Consider the following 17,622-nt stretch of genomic DNA (forward strand, 5'->3'; position numbering starts at 1 on the left):
ATAACAGAATTGATAAAAAATCTAAGTCAAATATAAATACATCCACAGTAGTAAATATAAAGTAAAGATAAAGAGAAGTCAAATATAAATACATCCACAGTAGTAAATATAAAGTAAAGATAAAGAGAAGGAAGATGCAAACACACGGACAACACATGATGCGTTATTGAAGAGGAAACCGAAGTCCTCGGCGTAAAACCTCTCCGCCGCCCTCCAAGCGGTAAATAATACACTAAAGAATGTAGTTGGAATACATGAACAGCAGAAAACCCTCCAAGCCTAATCTACCCAAGTACCTAAGCCCTCTAAGCTTCTTGCTCCAACGAGATTACGCCGAACCTATTTCTTCTTTAGCTTCCCGAATTTCGCTACTATACCATAGCATCAACCAATGTATATTGGTTCTTTCCAAACTGCTTTTCTTAGCACCAAATAAACCATCTTACAAACGTGGATGTGGTGAGATAAGGTTCTTTCCAAACTTCTTTTCTTAGCACCAAGTAAACCTTCTTACAGACGTGGATGTGATGAGATAAGGATTTGGCTAAAGGCCTCTCAAGAATGTAACAATGGAGAGGAAGAGAGAAGAGGAATTTGTAGAGTCTCTAAGGTAAAGATTGGGGATAAGGCAATCTTGTTTTTCTGTAGGGTTTCTTTCACAAAATTCTCTCTAGAAGCTCTCTTAATTTAGTAGGTATAAGGGTCTATATATAGTGGTGTGTGTTTGGAATAGGAAGAGTCAGTTTTTGCCAAACAGGGCTGATTGGCGGCTTGGCCTCGTGACTGGTCTGAGTCGCGAGTTTAAGCGGAGAGATAACGGCCTGGCCAGCCTGGGACTTTTGTCCTGTAGTGCGACAGCTGGAGCGACCCTTCAGCTCCCCATGTGTGCATCTCACGTGCCTGCAGTTGGTGGCTTGCCAGTCGCGAGTCAGCCGCGAGTCCTAACCGCGAATCTCTACCTTCTTGCACTTACTTGAGCTTTTCTTCACATCTTCTCACATACTACCCTTACAATAATCTCATCTAAATACACGATTACTAAGTGCTTAAATTACGAGCAAATTGGCACGGAATAAAGCCAACAAGATGGTTGATAAATTTCAACCTTACAATCTCCCCCTTTGGCTATTCCGTGACAAAATCCTAAAACAAACTCTAGACTTAACGCGTGAGTTGGGAACAGTTGGATAACTCACTCACACCTAACTCTAGAATCTGTGAAGTTTTAGAACCATAAGAACAAGTAACTTCTAAAACACAATAACACAATAAGTTCATTGTATACAAAAAACTTGTAATGCAAATGGAGCAAGCATAATGCGATCAAGCACAATGGAGTAAAGCAATAAACCATAGCAAGACCAAAAACAGGTAATCACTTCATACAAGTGATCACAGTGTTCATTCACACTTGGAATGAACATCCGGACATTCAAGTTGACAAACACAAGACAAATCACTTGAATGACCAACACTCAACCAATGCACAATACATGAAGTATGTGCATCTAGAAAAAATCATACAGGGGCACAAGAGTGACAGTACTTAAAAAGATATGCATAGCATTAGGTTAGAAGTACTGATATAACAAAACACAAAGGCTGCATAAAGCATGGTACAAACCACAAAAGTCTACAAGTGCATAAAGCATGGTACAAATCAATGTGTTAAAAACATTTAAGAGATATGAGTTTAATCCGAACCAAGACTAAAACCTAAAATAATAACAGATAACCAAACCAAATTAACAAAACTATAACCAAAACAACACATATGATTATGAATCTCCCCCTCAAATAAGCACTCCCCCTCAAGTGCTGTCCAAAAGATCTCCCCCTTTTTAATTGGAATGGCCAAAGGGTCACTGTTGTAACTTGGTGAAAATGCCCTCAACTTGAGCTGCTAAAACATCGATCTGGTCTTGCATGACTGCCATTCTCTCTGACTGCTCTCTCTGGCCTTCTCTGAGAGTCTTTTCCAATTCCTCAAGGCACTTGTGGAGGTTTTCAAATAGCATCTCCAACCTATCAGGTTGAGGGGCAGACTATGCTTGTGTAGTGCTAGGTTGCTATGATACATGAGTGGCATGTACATGTGAATCTGGCTCAAGAGTAGAAGGAGTAGCAGGAGAGAAATGTGCACTCTTTGGAGTTTTGGATGAATGACTTCTACTAGCTTGTAGAGTGGAGATAGAGATTGGTCGAGGACGAGCAATTATTTTCCCAACTAATGAAGGAGTAACACCATCACTTAGAATGAATTTCATAATAAGACTGCAAAATGAAAGGCACCCTCGTGCTACTGTTCGAGTCGCTGTCTTTCTTATGATATAGAAAATATGGGCACAGATGTCAATGGTGGTGCCTGTGATGAGATCACATAGAAATTGAGTCCTTCCAAGGTTGATATACACCGTGTTGGTCAACAGATAGAGGTTGGTAAACATGATCAGCTTCAATGTCGTCAACTCAGGTGAAAACTTGGTAGTACTTATGGATGTCCCGGCACTGGAGATGTCATGGCCAGGACCAAGAACTTGGAGAATGTCCTGAATCACTAGAGTGCGATCATCGTAAGGAGTTAGGTCAGCATTCTCAAGTCTAGTGATTCTGAGAAGTTCAGCTATGGTTTCCGGACTAATGATGAACTCCGATCCTCTTACCATACAGTGTAGTTCAGTTTCAAGATCAACTGTGTTGGCGAAACACTCCTTCACTAGTTCCATCATTGGATCAATAAAATTTCCAAATAATTCTGCCCAATCTTTTGCCTCGAAGATCCTAGGGACAAAAGTGGTTTCCAAAGTGTCAAATCTGACCTCCTGTTCCACTATAGGAGTTGCCCAGTCAAAAATGCTTGGGTAAGCATGTAGGTGCTGAGGAGTTCTGAATAACTCACTATTGAGTTCAGTAGATGGCTGTGATGAGGAACGTGTTTGTTTTGCAACAGGTAATGATCCCTCTTCTATCATAACCTCTTTTCCTTTGGAGGATCGTCGAGACATCTGTAAAAGAGCAAACACACAGCAAAGTACCAAATCCATAGCACACTCATTTTGTTAGATCTAGGCAAAAGATGAGAGTACAAAGACCAAACAGATTTAGAAGACATAGAATCACAGAACGAGAACTAAGTCAATAGAGTGACAGAATAAGCATTTCCAAACACACAGAGAGTAATAGGCATTACAGCACACTCTGTCAAAAATGAGTAGCAAAGTGTCACAGACAACAAGCATTTCAACACAATATCATGAAAGTGATATGCACAGACAGAGTCAATCAAGGTAAGAACACTCAAATAAGTCAAATCATCATGTGAAGCCATACTGAACAAGTCATTAGCAACAAAAATCTATTCAACAAACCCAACTAAAAGACCAAAATATTCACAACTACAATAATAGTCAATCAGATGACATTTACTAAAATGAACAACCCAAAACTAAACACCCAAAAACACAAACCATTTTCAAAACACACAGATTCAAGAAAAAAACTTAGAACAGGAAATCCGAAGTAAATGATAGAAGAACTATACCTTTTTCTTGAAGATTTGAGAAGAAAAAAATACAGAAATGGAGGTATCACAAGAGTGAACACGAAGTGTTTGAAATAGTGATTTGGGGAAGTCAATGAACAATCCCTAAAGTTCGAGGAAAAACTGAAAAACAATTTTAAAAACTGTCTTTAAAACGCAAAACACGTGTTTTTCGCGACTGGATCAAGTCACCAGTAAGTCGCTAGGGTAAGCCACGAAACACTGTGAAACCAAGATTCTTGAAAATTCTTCTAAGTGTTTTTTGCGACTGGAAGATCTACCCAAGAGGGAGTCGCGAGCTGAGCTGCAAAAATCTCTATGTACTTCTCGCGACTAGACCTTCCACCCACGAACAAGTCGCCACACTGAGCCGCAAAATATGCAACAACACAAATTTTGAAAAATTTTCTAAGCCTTTTTGGTGACTGGGATGCTGACCTGCCAGTGACCCGCGAAAATCTCGGAGAGAGTTCCGCGACTGGAGCATGCGAATAGGCTTACCCGCAACTGAGTCGCCAAAACAGGGCAACACTATTTTTGAAATTTTTGACGTTCTGTAAAAACAAAAACACTTTCCAAAAACAAGCTAAAACACTCAAAAATCTTTTTGTGTTTGAACAACAAAGATTGAGCTTGTGAAAACACATTTAATCAAGTACAATCACACAAATGAATATGGCATTCATTAAACATAGACTTGTGTGTTGTGTGTGGATATCAAAAATGAGATAATCCTTAGTCTAATGTGAAGCTTTAATGATCAATTTAATCAAGGCATACACATCTAGCACTAGATAATGTGACCTATCTCAATTATAGAAATATGCATATATGACCACCCACAAGCACTTGATAATAATTCTTTGAAGCTTTTCATTTGTCTCCATATTCAACATATCATTTGCACTTTTCAAGCAAAGAAAATCTCATAGATGCCTAAAATTTTTGATATTTCAATTGATGAGTTAGTCTTTGGCTTTTTGGGCATCATACATTTTATTATGGTCGCTTTCCCTTTTTCCTAGTCAAATACTTGTATGTACGACAGGCTTTTGCAACTCTATATCTCTTTTCATTTGGAGATTTACATTTATAGAACTCTTTTATGCATAAAAATAAAAAGTGGGAAGATATATAGGCATGAGTCTATGCATGTCTTAAGATCAACAAAACCATTCACTAATTATTCATGACAAGGTTAAAGATCTATTTACAACAGTCACATAGATTTCAGAATTTCTTCTACAATGATATGAGTGCATGAGAGACAAGTTAAGCTCATTAAATGCATAAAGCCATTAGTACAAAGGTACAAGGCAAAACATGTTTTGAGACAAAACTCAACAAAGTCAATCAAACTTTTTGGATTTTCTACTTTTTATGTGTTTTTGGATTTTTGACACAAAAGTAGTAAAAGATTGATAAAAAACATAACAAAAAAATGTAAAAACATTTGAACTAAAGACAAACACACACACAAAATAACAACCTAAATACTAGCAAGAAGCACACAACGAAGCATATTCACAAACATGGGAAGTATTGATGCATGGACATGTTGTAATGCTTATGCATGAGTACCCTTCGTCACCCACACGTCACGTGCGTTTGGGGTGATATCCTTGACGGATTGGGTATAAGAGTTAGGACTTTCAAACCTTCGGGTGAAGCTTTCCAAGCAATTGGTGAAGGCACCGATAATCTTCATTACGTCCATCATTCCTAGATCATGGTTTTGACTTCTTGGTTACTCACCACCCCAAGACCTCTTGTCATTTCTTCTTCCTCGTGACTGAGGTGCGCTTGCATTGTTGTCTGCTCTTAGCTAGTTGGGTCTAGTATGTCCTAGCAATCCACAATAGTGACACACATATTCTATTCTAGGACCCCATTATGATCTTGAGAGAGATCTTGCTCTACCTTTAAATCTGGCTTCTAATTGATTTCGGAACTTATTAACCACTCGTTGCTTAGCCAGCTTCTTCTTCTTCTCAACCTTAACATTCTCAGGGACGGGCTCTTCCACAATTGACTCTATGGCCTTCACAAATTTCACTTCTTTGGTAGCTTTGGTCGATGAGCTACTCCCTCCGGTATATCCTAACCCGGACTTGTCAGAGAAATGTTTTTGGGATGAAATAACATCTTCCAGCTTCTTGGAGGAGACCCTTTCTATCTTGGCTTGTGCTTGCACCACCTCTTACTCAAGAAATCTTACTTTGATATAAGCTTCCGATAGCTCACCATTTAGTGTCTCAATTTCACACTTCGCCTCCTTGTATCGTTCCAGAAGACTTTTGTAATCTTCCTTAACCCTCTTTATCTTTTTAATGGCTGCATTAGCCACCTTAGGATATTCACCGGTCTTCTCAAGGAGTGAGTTGTAAGTCTCTTGCAACCCCACTGCTTTTTCAACTTCCTCATCTTCAAACTCCTCAACTATTCCAATAAACTCCAAATCAGAATGTTCCCAAAGCTCCTTTATAAGTGTACCCAAATCATCTGATGACTCCACATATGCAATGGTCATGAATGCGGAGTAGTTTCCTTCTCCATCACAGCTATCTTTAGAGTCAGAGTTTGATGAGTTAGTATCACTTAAGGTAGTAGCATAGACCTTTCCTTTTGACTTCAAATAGTTGGGACATTCCTTTTTGAAGTGTCCATGTCCATTACACTCGAAACACACAATGTTCAAAGGAGATTGAGAATCCTTCCCCTCTTACCTCTTAAACTCTTTCCTTTCACCTCTTGAAAATGGAAACTTCCTTCTGTTGAATGGTTTCCCATTGTTCTTCATCTTCAAAAATTTGCAAAAAATTTTCACAAGATATGCTACTTCTTTCTCTACTCCATCTTCTTTGGAAGGATCATCCATTCTTTCGGTGATGGTTTTAAGAGCAAGCGATTTACTTGTCTTGTGGGAAGGCAGTCCAAGGTCATTTGTTTGAAGTGACCCAATGAGCTCTTAGATCTTAATCTCATCCAAATCCTTGCTTTCCTCTATAACTATGACTTTTGCTCGAAAGCTCTCCAGTAAGGACCATAAAATTTTTCTCACCACCTTAGTATCTTCAATCTTCTCACCAAGATTGAGCTTCGTAATCACAATTTCATTGAGCTTCCTATAAAATGAATCAAAGGATTCATCTTCACCCATCTTGAGCTCTTCAAACTTGGTGGTAAGCATTTGGAACTTTGTGTCCTTCACCTTCTTAGTCCCCTCATAAGTTGTCTCCAAAATCTCCAAAGCTTCCTTGGTCACTGTCATGTGAGATATCCTGTGGAATTCATCTAGAGACACACTACAGAATATAGCATTTAAGGCTTTACTGTTAGCATTGGCTGCCGCAAGAACTGCCTTATCCCAAGTAGATTTAGCATCCTCTGGCCTAGCCCAACCTATTTCAACGGTATCCCACACAGTGTCATCAATAGAGCATAGAAATGCCCTTATTTTAACTTTCCAAAAGGCATAATTATTACCATAAAAAAATGGTGGAACATTGAGAGATTGAGACCTATCCATCTTAACAAGGGGTCAATGATCACACTCAGGTATTAAAACCACAACAAGTGTACCCGCTCTGACACCAATTGAAAGTTCAAAATGTGTATAAAACACCCTTGAACGTTTAGACTCAAAATTATAAAAATATCAATTCAAGCTTTATATCAAACAATTAATGTACGGAACAAGATAACAAGCTTATAACATAATTGATAACAATCTAAGCCAAATATAAACACATCCACAGCAGTAAATATAAAGTAAAGATAAAGAAAAGAAAAATGCATACACACAGACAACACACGATGTGTTATCGAAGAGGAAACCGAAGTCCTCGTTGTAAAACCTCTTCGCCGCCCTCCAAGCGGTAAATAATCCACTAAAGAATGTAGTTGGGATACATGAACAGCAGAAGACCCTCCAACCCTAATCTACCCAAGTCCCTAAGCCCTCCAAGCTTCTTGCTCCAACGAGGTTACGCCGAACCTATTTCTTCTTTAGCTTTCCGGATTCTGCTACTATACCATAGCATCAACCAATGTATATTAGTTCCTTCCAAACTGCTTCCCTTAGCACCAAATAAACCTTCTCACAGACGTGAATGTGGTGAGATAAGGATTTGGCTAAAGGCCTCTTAAGAATGATAATGGAGAGGAAGAGAGAAGAGGAATTTGTAGAGTCTCTAAAGTAAAGATTGGGGATGAGGCAATCTTGTTTTTCTCTAGGGTTTTTCTCACAAAATTCTCTCTGGAAGCTCTCTCAATTTAGTGGGTATAAGGGTCTATATATAGTGGTGTGTGTTTGAAATACAAAGAGTCAGTTTTTGTCAAACAAGGCTAATTGGTGGCTTGGCCTCGCGACTGGTCTGAGTCGCGAGTTCAAGCTGAGAGATAACGGCCTGGCCAACCTGGGACTTTTGTCCTATAGTGTGACAGTTGGCGCGACCCATCAGCTCTCTATGTATGCATCTCACGTGCCTGCAGTTGGCGGCTTACCAGTCGCAAGTCAACCGCGAGTCCTAGCCACGAATCTCTGCCTTCTTGCACATACTTGAGCTTTTCTTCACATCTTCTCACACACTACCCTTACAATAATCCCACCTAAATACAGGGTTACTAAGTACTTAAATTACAAGCAAATTGGCATGGAATAAAGCCAACAAGATGGTTGATAATTTCAACCTTACAATCTCCCCCTTTGGCTATTTCGTGACAAAACCCTAAAACAAACTCTAGACTTAACGCGTGAGTTAGGAATAGTTGGAAAATTCACTTCCACCTAACTCTAGAATCTGTGAAGCTTTAGAATCATAAGAATAAGTAACTCCTGAAACACAACACAATAAGTTCATTGTATGCAGAAAACTTGTAATGCAAATAGAGCAAGCATAATGCGATCAAGCACAATGGAGTAAAGCAATAAACCATGGCAAGACCAAAAACAGGTAATCACTTCATACAAGTGATCACAGTGTTCATTCACACTTGGAATGAACATCTGGACATTCATGTTGATAAACACAAGGCAAATCACTTGAATGACCAACACTCAACCAATGCACAATACATGAAGTATGTGCATCTAGGAAAAATCCTACATAGGCACAAGAGTGATAGTATTTAAAAAGGAATGCATAGTATTAGGTTAGAAGTACTGATATAACAAAGCACAAAGACTGAATAAATCATGGTACAAACCACAAAGGCCTACAAGTGCATAAAAGCAAATCCTAGAAGCTTACAAAAGCAATATGGGTACAAACCTTAAACATAAACCTTAAAACCTACAAAGTAGCAGGTACAAGCCAACACAAAAATAAAGATGTGCTGAATAAAAAAAAATGGATACTGAAATATGATAGAAGCTAAAGATAGACAAAAGCAATAAACAAAAGCCTGTTAGCTGAAATCTCCCCCATTTGTTAAGCTCCCCCTGCCAACAGCATCTCCCCCTTTTTGCCATAAAATAGCTAGTCTTCATCATCTTCTAGCTTTCTCTGAATTTGATCCAGTTGAGCTTGAATAGAAGTGAACTTCATATCCCACCAAATGTTGAGATGGTGCAAGATGGATGTAAGTCCTGACATCTTTGTACTCAGCTAATTGACAGATGCTACAATAGAGTCCAACTTCTCGTCGGTGGGGAATGAACTGGAGTGTGAACCACTGCAGGACGCTGAAGCTTCTGTTTTGATTCCTTTCATGCTATGGCCAATGCTAGCGTTGAACGTGCGCATGTTGATTAGACATGGTTTTAGGCAAGGAAAATCATTTTTAGAGGAATGGATCCCTTTCAGCTTCAAAATCCTTGAAATGAGGCAGCAAAAAGGAATGCAAATCCTTGACTCTGTTCATAGAACAGTTTTGCGAAGGATATGAAAGATATGAGCACATATATCAATCTCAACATCAGAAATCAGATCATGAAGGAACTGTGCACATCCGAGGTTCATATACCTTGTGCTGGATAAGTGATACAAGTTGTAAAACATGACAATCGTAAGCACCCTCAATTTTGGAGGAAGAGATGAAACACTGACTGAATTCCCATTTGAGGAAAAGTCCAAGTCTTCTCTAAGAACTACCCGAAGTAAGTCCTCATCTGGAGGTAGGTCATTATAGACAGGAGAGATTCCAAGTATTGGTCGGTTCATGTGAAGAACCTCCGCGAGATATGTAGGAGAGACGAAGAAACTTTTTCCTCTAACCCAACACTTAAGTTTGTTTCCTTCAACAATTGCATTGGCAAAAAATTCCTTTACCAGATTTTCATATGCATCATCAAGGTTGGAGAGAAGATAATTCCAATCCTTGCGGGCAAACCATTGAGGAATGTCAGTGTCAAAGAGAGAATGTTGGTCAACGACTCTTTCAATCAGTGGTGTACCATTTTGAAGTAATTTTCATAAGTCTGAAAAGCAGCATACGATCAGAACTTGTTAGGATCGAACACACCGAATGGGGAACAAGTCTTTTTTGGTCTAGGGGAGAAATCATCAATTTCAATGACAGGTTCCTTCCCTTTACTGCTACCTCCTTTCACAGTTGATCTCTTGAATGGAGACATTTTGACACTACAACATGATTTAACACACACAAGAGACACCAGACAAGACACCAAACATTATTAGCAATGTGTCAGTTTCACACCATGGATACTGAAGAAAACCCTAAACATTTGAGATTTAGGTTCAAATCATAACAATGAGTATATGTATACACCCAATAACTAAAGTAGGTACACAAGATAGAGAAAATCAGTGTATAGGCCATCACAAACAGACATTAAATCCAGAAAATCAGAAACCCATGTTCAAACATGATAAATCACAGACCGCAATAAATCTCCATAAATCAGAAAAAATGCCCAAAGCAGTAAGTATGAAGGAAAAGAAAGAAAACTCATACCTTTTTGATGAAGATTTGAGAAGAAACAATGTATAAATGGAGGATTTTCAAAGAATTGCTCGGAGTGTTTATGAGAGAGAAATGGGGAATACAATGAACAGTCACAATAAGTACGAGGGAAAAACAAAAAAAAAAAAAAAAAATTTAAAAACTAACCTAGAAATGCAAAACACGCGTTTTTCGTGTCTGAGATAAGTCGCCAGGTTAAGTCACGAATCACTAAGAAACCAAGATTCTTGAAAAATCTTCTAAGTTTTTTTTTTTTTTTTTTTGCGACTGGAAGATCTACCCGTGAAGGAGTCGCGAGCCAAGCCGCGAAAATCTCTGTGTACCCCTCGCAATTGGACCTTCCACCCGCGAACAAGTCGCCACACTGAGCCACGAAATATGCAAAAACACAAATTTTGAAAAAAATTTCTAAGTCTTTTTTGCGATTGGGATGCTGACCCGCTAGTGACCCGCGAAAGTCTCAGGGAGAGTTTCGCGACTAGAGCATGTGACTAGAACAGCCCGCAACATAGTCGCCAAAACAGGGCAACACTGTTTTTCAAATTTTTGACATTTTTGTAAAAACAAAAATACTTTCCAAAAACAAACTAAAACACTCAAAAATCTTTTTATGTTTGATCAACAAAGATTGAGCTTGTGAAAACACATTTAATCAAGTACAATCACACAAATGAATATGGCATTCATTAAACATAGACTTGTGTGTTATGTATGGATATCAAAATGAGATAGTCCTTAGTCCAATGTGAAGCTTCAATGATCAATTCAATTAAGGCATACACAACTAGCACTAGATAATGTAACTTATCTAAATTATAGAAACATGTATATATGACCTCCCACATGCACTTGATAACAATTCTTAGAAACTTTTCATTTGGCTCCATATTTAACATATCATTTGTACTTTTTGAGCAAAGAAAATCTCATTGTGAGATAAATCCCTGAATTTTTTGATATTTCAATTGATGAGTTAGTCTTTGACTTTTTGGGCATCATACATTTTATATTGGTCGATTTTCCTTTTTCCTAGTCGAATACTAGTATGTGGGACAGGCTTTTGCAACTCTATATCTCTTTTCATTTGGAGATTTACATTTAGAGAGCTCTTTTAAGCATAAAAATAAAAAGTGGGAAGATATATAGGCATGAGTCTATGCATGTCTCAAGATCAACAAAACCATTCACTAATTATTTATGACAAGGTTGAAGATCTATTTACAATAGTCACATAAATTTTAGAATTTCTTCCACAATGATATGAGTGCATGAGAGACAAGCTAAGCTCGTTAAATGTACAAAGCCATTAGTACAAAGGTACAAGGCAAAACATGCTTTGAGACAAAACTCAACGAAGCCGATCAATCTTTTTGGATTTTCTACTTTTTATGTGTTTTTGGATTTTTGACACAAAAGGAGTAAAAACTTTGATAAAAAAATATCCACAAAAAAATGAAGACAAACATAAGACATACTATCTTGCCCTCTACTAAGTCCCGAATGAAGTGATAGCGGATCTCGATATGCTTTGATTTGGAGTGCTGAACTGGATTCTTTGACAAGTTTATGGCACTAGTGTTGTCATAGAACACACACATAGTGTCTTGAGAGATTCCATAGTCATGCAATAACTTTCTCATCCATAACAATTAGGCACAACAACTTCCTACTGCAATGTATTCAGCTTCAGCCGTTGATAGGGATACTGAATTTTGTTTTTTGCTCATCCATGAAACCAAGTTATTTCCAAGATAGAAGCACCCACCAGAAGTACTTTTCCTATCATCAATGCACCCTGCCTAGTCAGCATCTGAATATCCCACCAAACACTCATTTGAATCTTTTGTATACCAAATCCCATAGTCAGATGTGCCATTTATATAGCGGATGATTCGCTTAACTGCTATTAAGTGGGATTCTTTAGGAGCAGCTTGAAACTGTGCACATACATCGACACTGAATGCAATATCTGGCCTACTTGTTGTGAGATAGAGAAGACTGTCAATCATACTTCGATAAAGTGTTGGATCAACGTCAACACCGGCTGCATCAATACTTAACTTAGCTGGGGAACTCATAGGAGTAGAAGTATGTTTCTTAGAGTCCAGACCAAATCATTTGACAAGATTTTTGGCATACTTCTCTTGAGAAATAAATATCCCATCTCTCCGTTGTTTCACTTGAAGCCCTAGGAAGTAGTTCAACTCTCCCACCATGCTCATTTCAAATTCCCTTTTCATTTCTTTCGAGAACTCGGGAGCTAGTTGATCAATTGTGGATCCAAATACAATATCATCCACATACACTTGAGCAAGAAGGAGGGATTTCTCATCTCTTTTAACAAATAATGTTCGATCTGCTTGACCTCTTTTGAACCCACGATCCAATAGGTAAGTAGTGAGACAATCATACCATGCTCTTGGTGCCTACTTCAACCCATACAAAGCTTTCTTCAATCTTAGTACATGACCCAAAAAGTGAGGATCTTCAAACCCCTTTGGTTGTTCAACAAAGACTTCTTCGTTTGGAAAGCCGTTTAAGAAGGCACTCTTCACATCCATTTGATACAACTTGAGATCCATGATGCATGCTATGGACAAGAGAATTCGAATGGACTCTAGTCTTGCTACCGGAGCAAACGATTCATCAAAATCTATGCCTTCCACCTGAGTATACCCTTGAGCCACCAATCTAGACTTATTTTGAATAACTTCACCATCTTCATCTGTTTTGTTCTTAAAAATCCACTTGGTTCCAATCACATGTGTATCTTCAGGCCTTGGAACCAATTCCCACACATCATTTCTAACAAATTGGTGTAGCTCCTGGTGCACAGACTCTACCCAATTCTCATCTTTCAGTACTTCTTCTACCCTTTTAGGTTCAAATTGAGCAAGATAGTAGTCGTATGTTACATGGTTAGTAGTATACTTTGGCCCTTTTCTTAAACGACATCCCTCGTTCACATCCCCAATAATATTACTTGATGAGTGATTAAGAGTCATTCTTGATGAGGGTTTCTTGGAAGTTGAGAGTTCCTCATCACGAGAAATTAGGGTTTGAACTTCTGGAGGAGTGAGTGGACTTGAGATTTCTTGTGTTGATCAAGTCTCTCTTCTTGATATATGAGGTATGGACTCATTTCTGGGAGTTTCTTTCTTAGCATCATCACTTAGGGACATATCATCATCATCCTTTTTCTCCTTGAGTTTGAGCCCCTTTCCATCATCCTCAATTTCCTTTTCTGATATGGTGTCATCTATGACCACATTGATTGAATCCATCACTGTCTTAGTATGCTTGTTGTACACTCTATAAGCTTGGCTATTTGTGGAGTAACCTAGGAATATTCCTTCATCACTCTTAGCATCAAATTTTTTCAGATTTTCCCTGTCATTTAGAATGTAACATATGCTCCCAAATACTCTGAAATACTTCACCTTGGGTTTCTTTTCTCTCCATATTTCATATGACGTCTTCTTCGTCCTAGCTCAGAAATAGATTCTATTACATATGTGACATGATGTGTTCACAGCTTCAGCCTAGAACCTTTGAGGTATGTTTTTGTTGAGTAGCATGACTCTTGCCATCTCTTGGATCACCCGGTTCTTTCTTTCAACCACCCCATTTTGTTGTGGAGTCTTTGGAGCTGAAAATTCCTTCTTGATACCATGCTTTTCACAAAACGTTTCAAATTTAGCATTCTCGAATTCCTTCTCATGATCACTTCTGATTTTGACTATGGGAACTCCTTTTTCATTCTGTAGTCTCTTGCATAGTCTTTGCATTTTATCACATGCTTCGGACTTCTCTCTAAGGAATTCCACCCAAGAGTACCTTGAGAATCATCAACTACCACCATAATGAATCTCTTCCCTCATAGGCTTTCAGTTCTTGTAGGCCCCATTAGATCAACGTGAAGAAGCTCCAAACATCGTGAGGTAGCAATCACATTCACCTTGTGATGGTTTGCCTTTGTTTGTTTTCCCATTTGGCGTGCTCCACATATAGTCTTCTCCACCTTTCCAAACTTTGGAAGTCCCTCAACTGCCTCAAGGTTAAAGACTTTACATACTTGTTTGAAGTTTGCATGTCCAAACCTATGATGCCAAAGTTTCAACATATCCACGCGAGCACTTCTACACGAAATAGGTGCCGTAGGAACTACTCCATAGCAATTATCAGTAGTCCTATTTCCCTCCAAGACTTGAATCCATTTTTCATCAATGATTATACACCCCTTCTTTGAGAATTGGATAAGAAAGTCTTCATCACATATTTGAGTGATACTTAAGAGATTTGCCTTCAATCCTTTGATGTATAGCACTTCTTTCAATAGAGGTAATCCCGGTGTTTCAACCGTCCCTTTCCCGAGAACTTGAGCATAACTCCCATCACCAAAAGTCACATAATCACATGCTTTCTCTTTAAGAGTCTTAAACAGTGATTTATCTCCTGTCATATGACGAGAACATCCACTGTCAAGGTACCATAAGCATGAGTTAAATACCTTCAATGAGGTGTACACAAACATACAAGCATGGGACAAGCATTCTTGACCATCAAACAGAAATTCATCTTTATTTTCCAAGCTTTTCCCAGATTGAATTTTCTTTTTCAGATTATCAACCTTTTCACACAATGTTCTATTTCTTCTTTTGTATTTCTCAATCAAAGAGTTAGACACACATAGACTATTGTGTAGAATGTGGTTCTTATTTTCAGAGTATTTAAGCATGTGAACGAACATCCTAGCACGTTTCTTGGATTTAATTAACTCTAAGAGTTCATTTTTAGAATACCCTTCAAACATAATCATAGAGTCATTATCATAAACACCTAAACTACAATTCTGCATGACCCTTTTTACAGCTGCATCCATAGCCAAGGGGTCTAGAAAGGTCAAGAAGCGGGCAACCAGGTTTACGATCCTTAATGATACCTTATACAAGAAAGGCTTCTCCATGCCTTACTTGAAGTGTGTTGACGAAAAGGAAGCTAAGTACATCCTGGCAGAAATCCACGAAGGGATTTGTAGAGATCATGTCGGCCCTAGATCTTTGGTAGGTAAGGTTATTCGAACAGGTTATTTATGGCCTTCTATGCAGGTAGATGCAGTGGAGCTCGTCAGGAAGTGTGACAAATGCCAACGATTTGGGAATGTCCAATGACTTCCAATAGAGAGACTGACAGTGATATCATCCACATGGCCTTTCACACAATGGGGGATCAACATCGTCGATCCACTACCCCTAGGTAAAGTTTTTGCAAGTTGCTATTGATTATTTTATAAAGTGGGTCGAGGCAAGGGCACTAGCAACCATCACTGAAGCAAGAATCCGGAGCTTCGTGTGGAAGAACATAATTTGCAGGTTCGGGATTCCAAGGACGATCATATCAGACAATGGACGATAGTTCGATAGCCAAGGCTTCAAAGATTTCTGTTCAAACCTGGGCATTAAGAATCAGTTCTCATCCCCAGGGCATCCACAGGCAAATGGGCAGATGAAGGTGACGAATCAAACATTACTCAAGATTATCAAGACCAAGCTGGATGACATGAAGGGAGCCTGGCCAGAAGAATTACCCAACGTCTAATGGGCCTACTAGACCACAGCAAGAACCCCGATAGGAGAAACCCCCTTCAGGCTCACCTATGGCACTGAAGCAGTGATCCCGGTCGAGGTAAGAGTAGCCAGCATCAAACAAAATGTATTCAACGAAGAAGACAATAATGATCGTCTGTGAATCAACCTAGACTGTCTGGACGAAGTAAGAGAGAAAGCTTCCAGCAAAATGACGGAGTACCAAAAGGGGATGATCGACTACTACAACAAGAGGGTAAAGCTCAAATGACTTGAAATAGGTGACCTCGTCCTGCGCAAAGTCACCACAACGACCAGAGACCCTGCCCAAGGGAAACTTGGCCCCACATGGGAGACACCTTACCGAATCACCCACTACTCCAGGCAAGGCAGCTATCACTTGGAAACTCTAGACAAACAAAAGCTCCCGAGGCCATGGAACATTGAGCACTTGAAGAAGTACCACCAATTAAAGTAACAAATAAATGTATTCATTCAGAAAATTAATAAATGAGTTATTCAGCTAATGTTTCTCTACAAGCAGGTCTATTCAATTATAATTCACAAAAGCTAAGAGCGTCTAGGTAATGAGATTCCGCCTTGATGGATGTAAGTTACTGACGAATACGAAAGAATGACAAGATCCCTAAAAGGGTGTGAGTCACAAAAGCCCAAAAAGTGGCTAAGTAATAAGATTCAGTCTTGACGGATGTAAGTTACTAATGAATACAAAAGAATGACAAGATCCCTGAAAGGGTGTAAGTCACAAAAGCCCAAAAAGTGGCTAAGTAACAAGATTCTGCCTTGACGGATGTAAGTTACTCACGTAATTACAAAGCCAGAACAAACGATCACAGCTAATTACTTTTACTAAATACAAGGCATGGACGAATATCAGATATAACAAGCAAATCACGAACCAAAAAGTCTACAGTCACAAAAACAAGTAAGTATGTAGCTGCAAGTTTAAATTAAAAGCCCAAAGACGACGAACAATTACCATTGTTTTCTTTTTACATCTAAAAAAAACCCATAAACACTAGGTTAAAAATATTGTTCCCATAGCAGATTAAAAGGAAATTGTTTTGAAATTAGATTTACAAAAAGCGCAAAAGACATAACAGGTAACAACCAAAGACAAAAAAAAAAAAAAAAAAAAAAAAAAAGGGAAACGGATTCAGGCGCCAACAACTGAGGGGGCATCACCAACGGGGGCATCGTCAGCAGGAGTGTTCTCAGGAACATCACCTTCAGGAACTGAGGATTGGGCAACCTCATTGATAGCCATCTCTTTGTCCACCTCTTCTAAGTCTAGGCTCTCCATATCAACTCTAGTGGGGTGCTTGACCAGGTACCTCTAGAGAAGCTCAAAACCTTTGAAGTACCAACTGAAAAGCACGGTGTTGTACTCGTCAGTAGTTTGGAAGGCTTCAATAAATCTGGCAGCAATTGTCTTGAGCGATTCCTTGGCACTTAGAAGCTGCTCGTCCTTTTCCAGGGTCAACTGATGTTCGACTCTAAGTTCATCATTCAGGGTCTTGAATTTCTCCTTAAAAGTGGCACACTCAT

This window comes from Quercus suber, unplaced genomic scaffold, assembly GCF_002906115.3.
Source record: "Quercus suber isolate HL8 unplaced genomic scaffold, Cork oak 2.0 scaffold_84, whole genome shotgun sequence".
Classification (NCBI taxonomy): Eukaryota; Viridiplantae; Streptophyta; class Magnoliopsida; order Fagales; family Fagaceae; genus Quercus; species Quercus suber.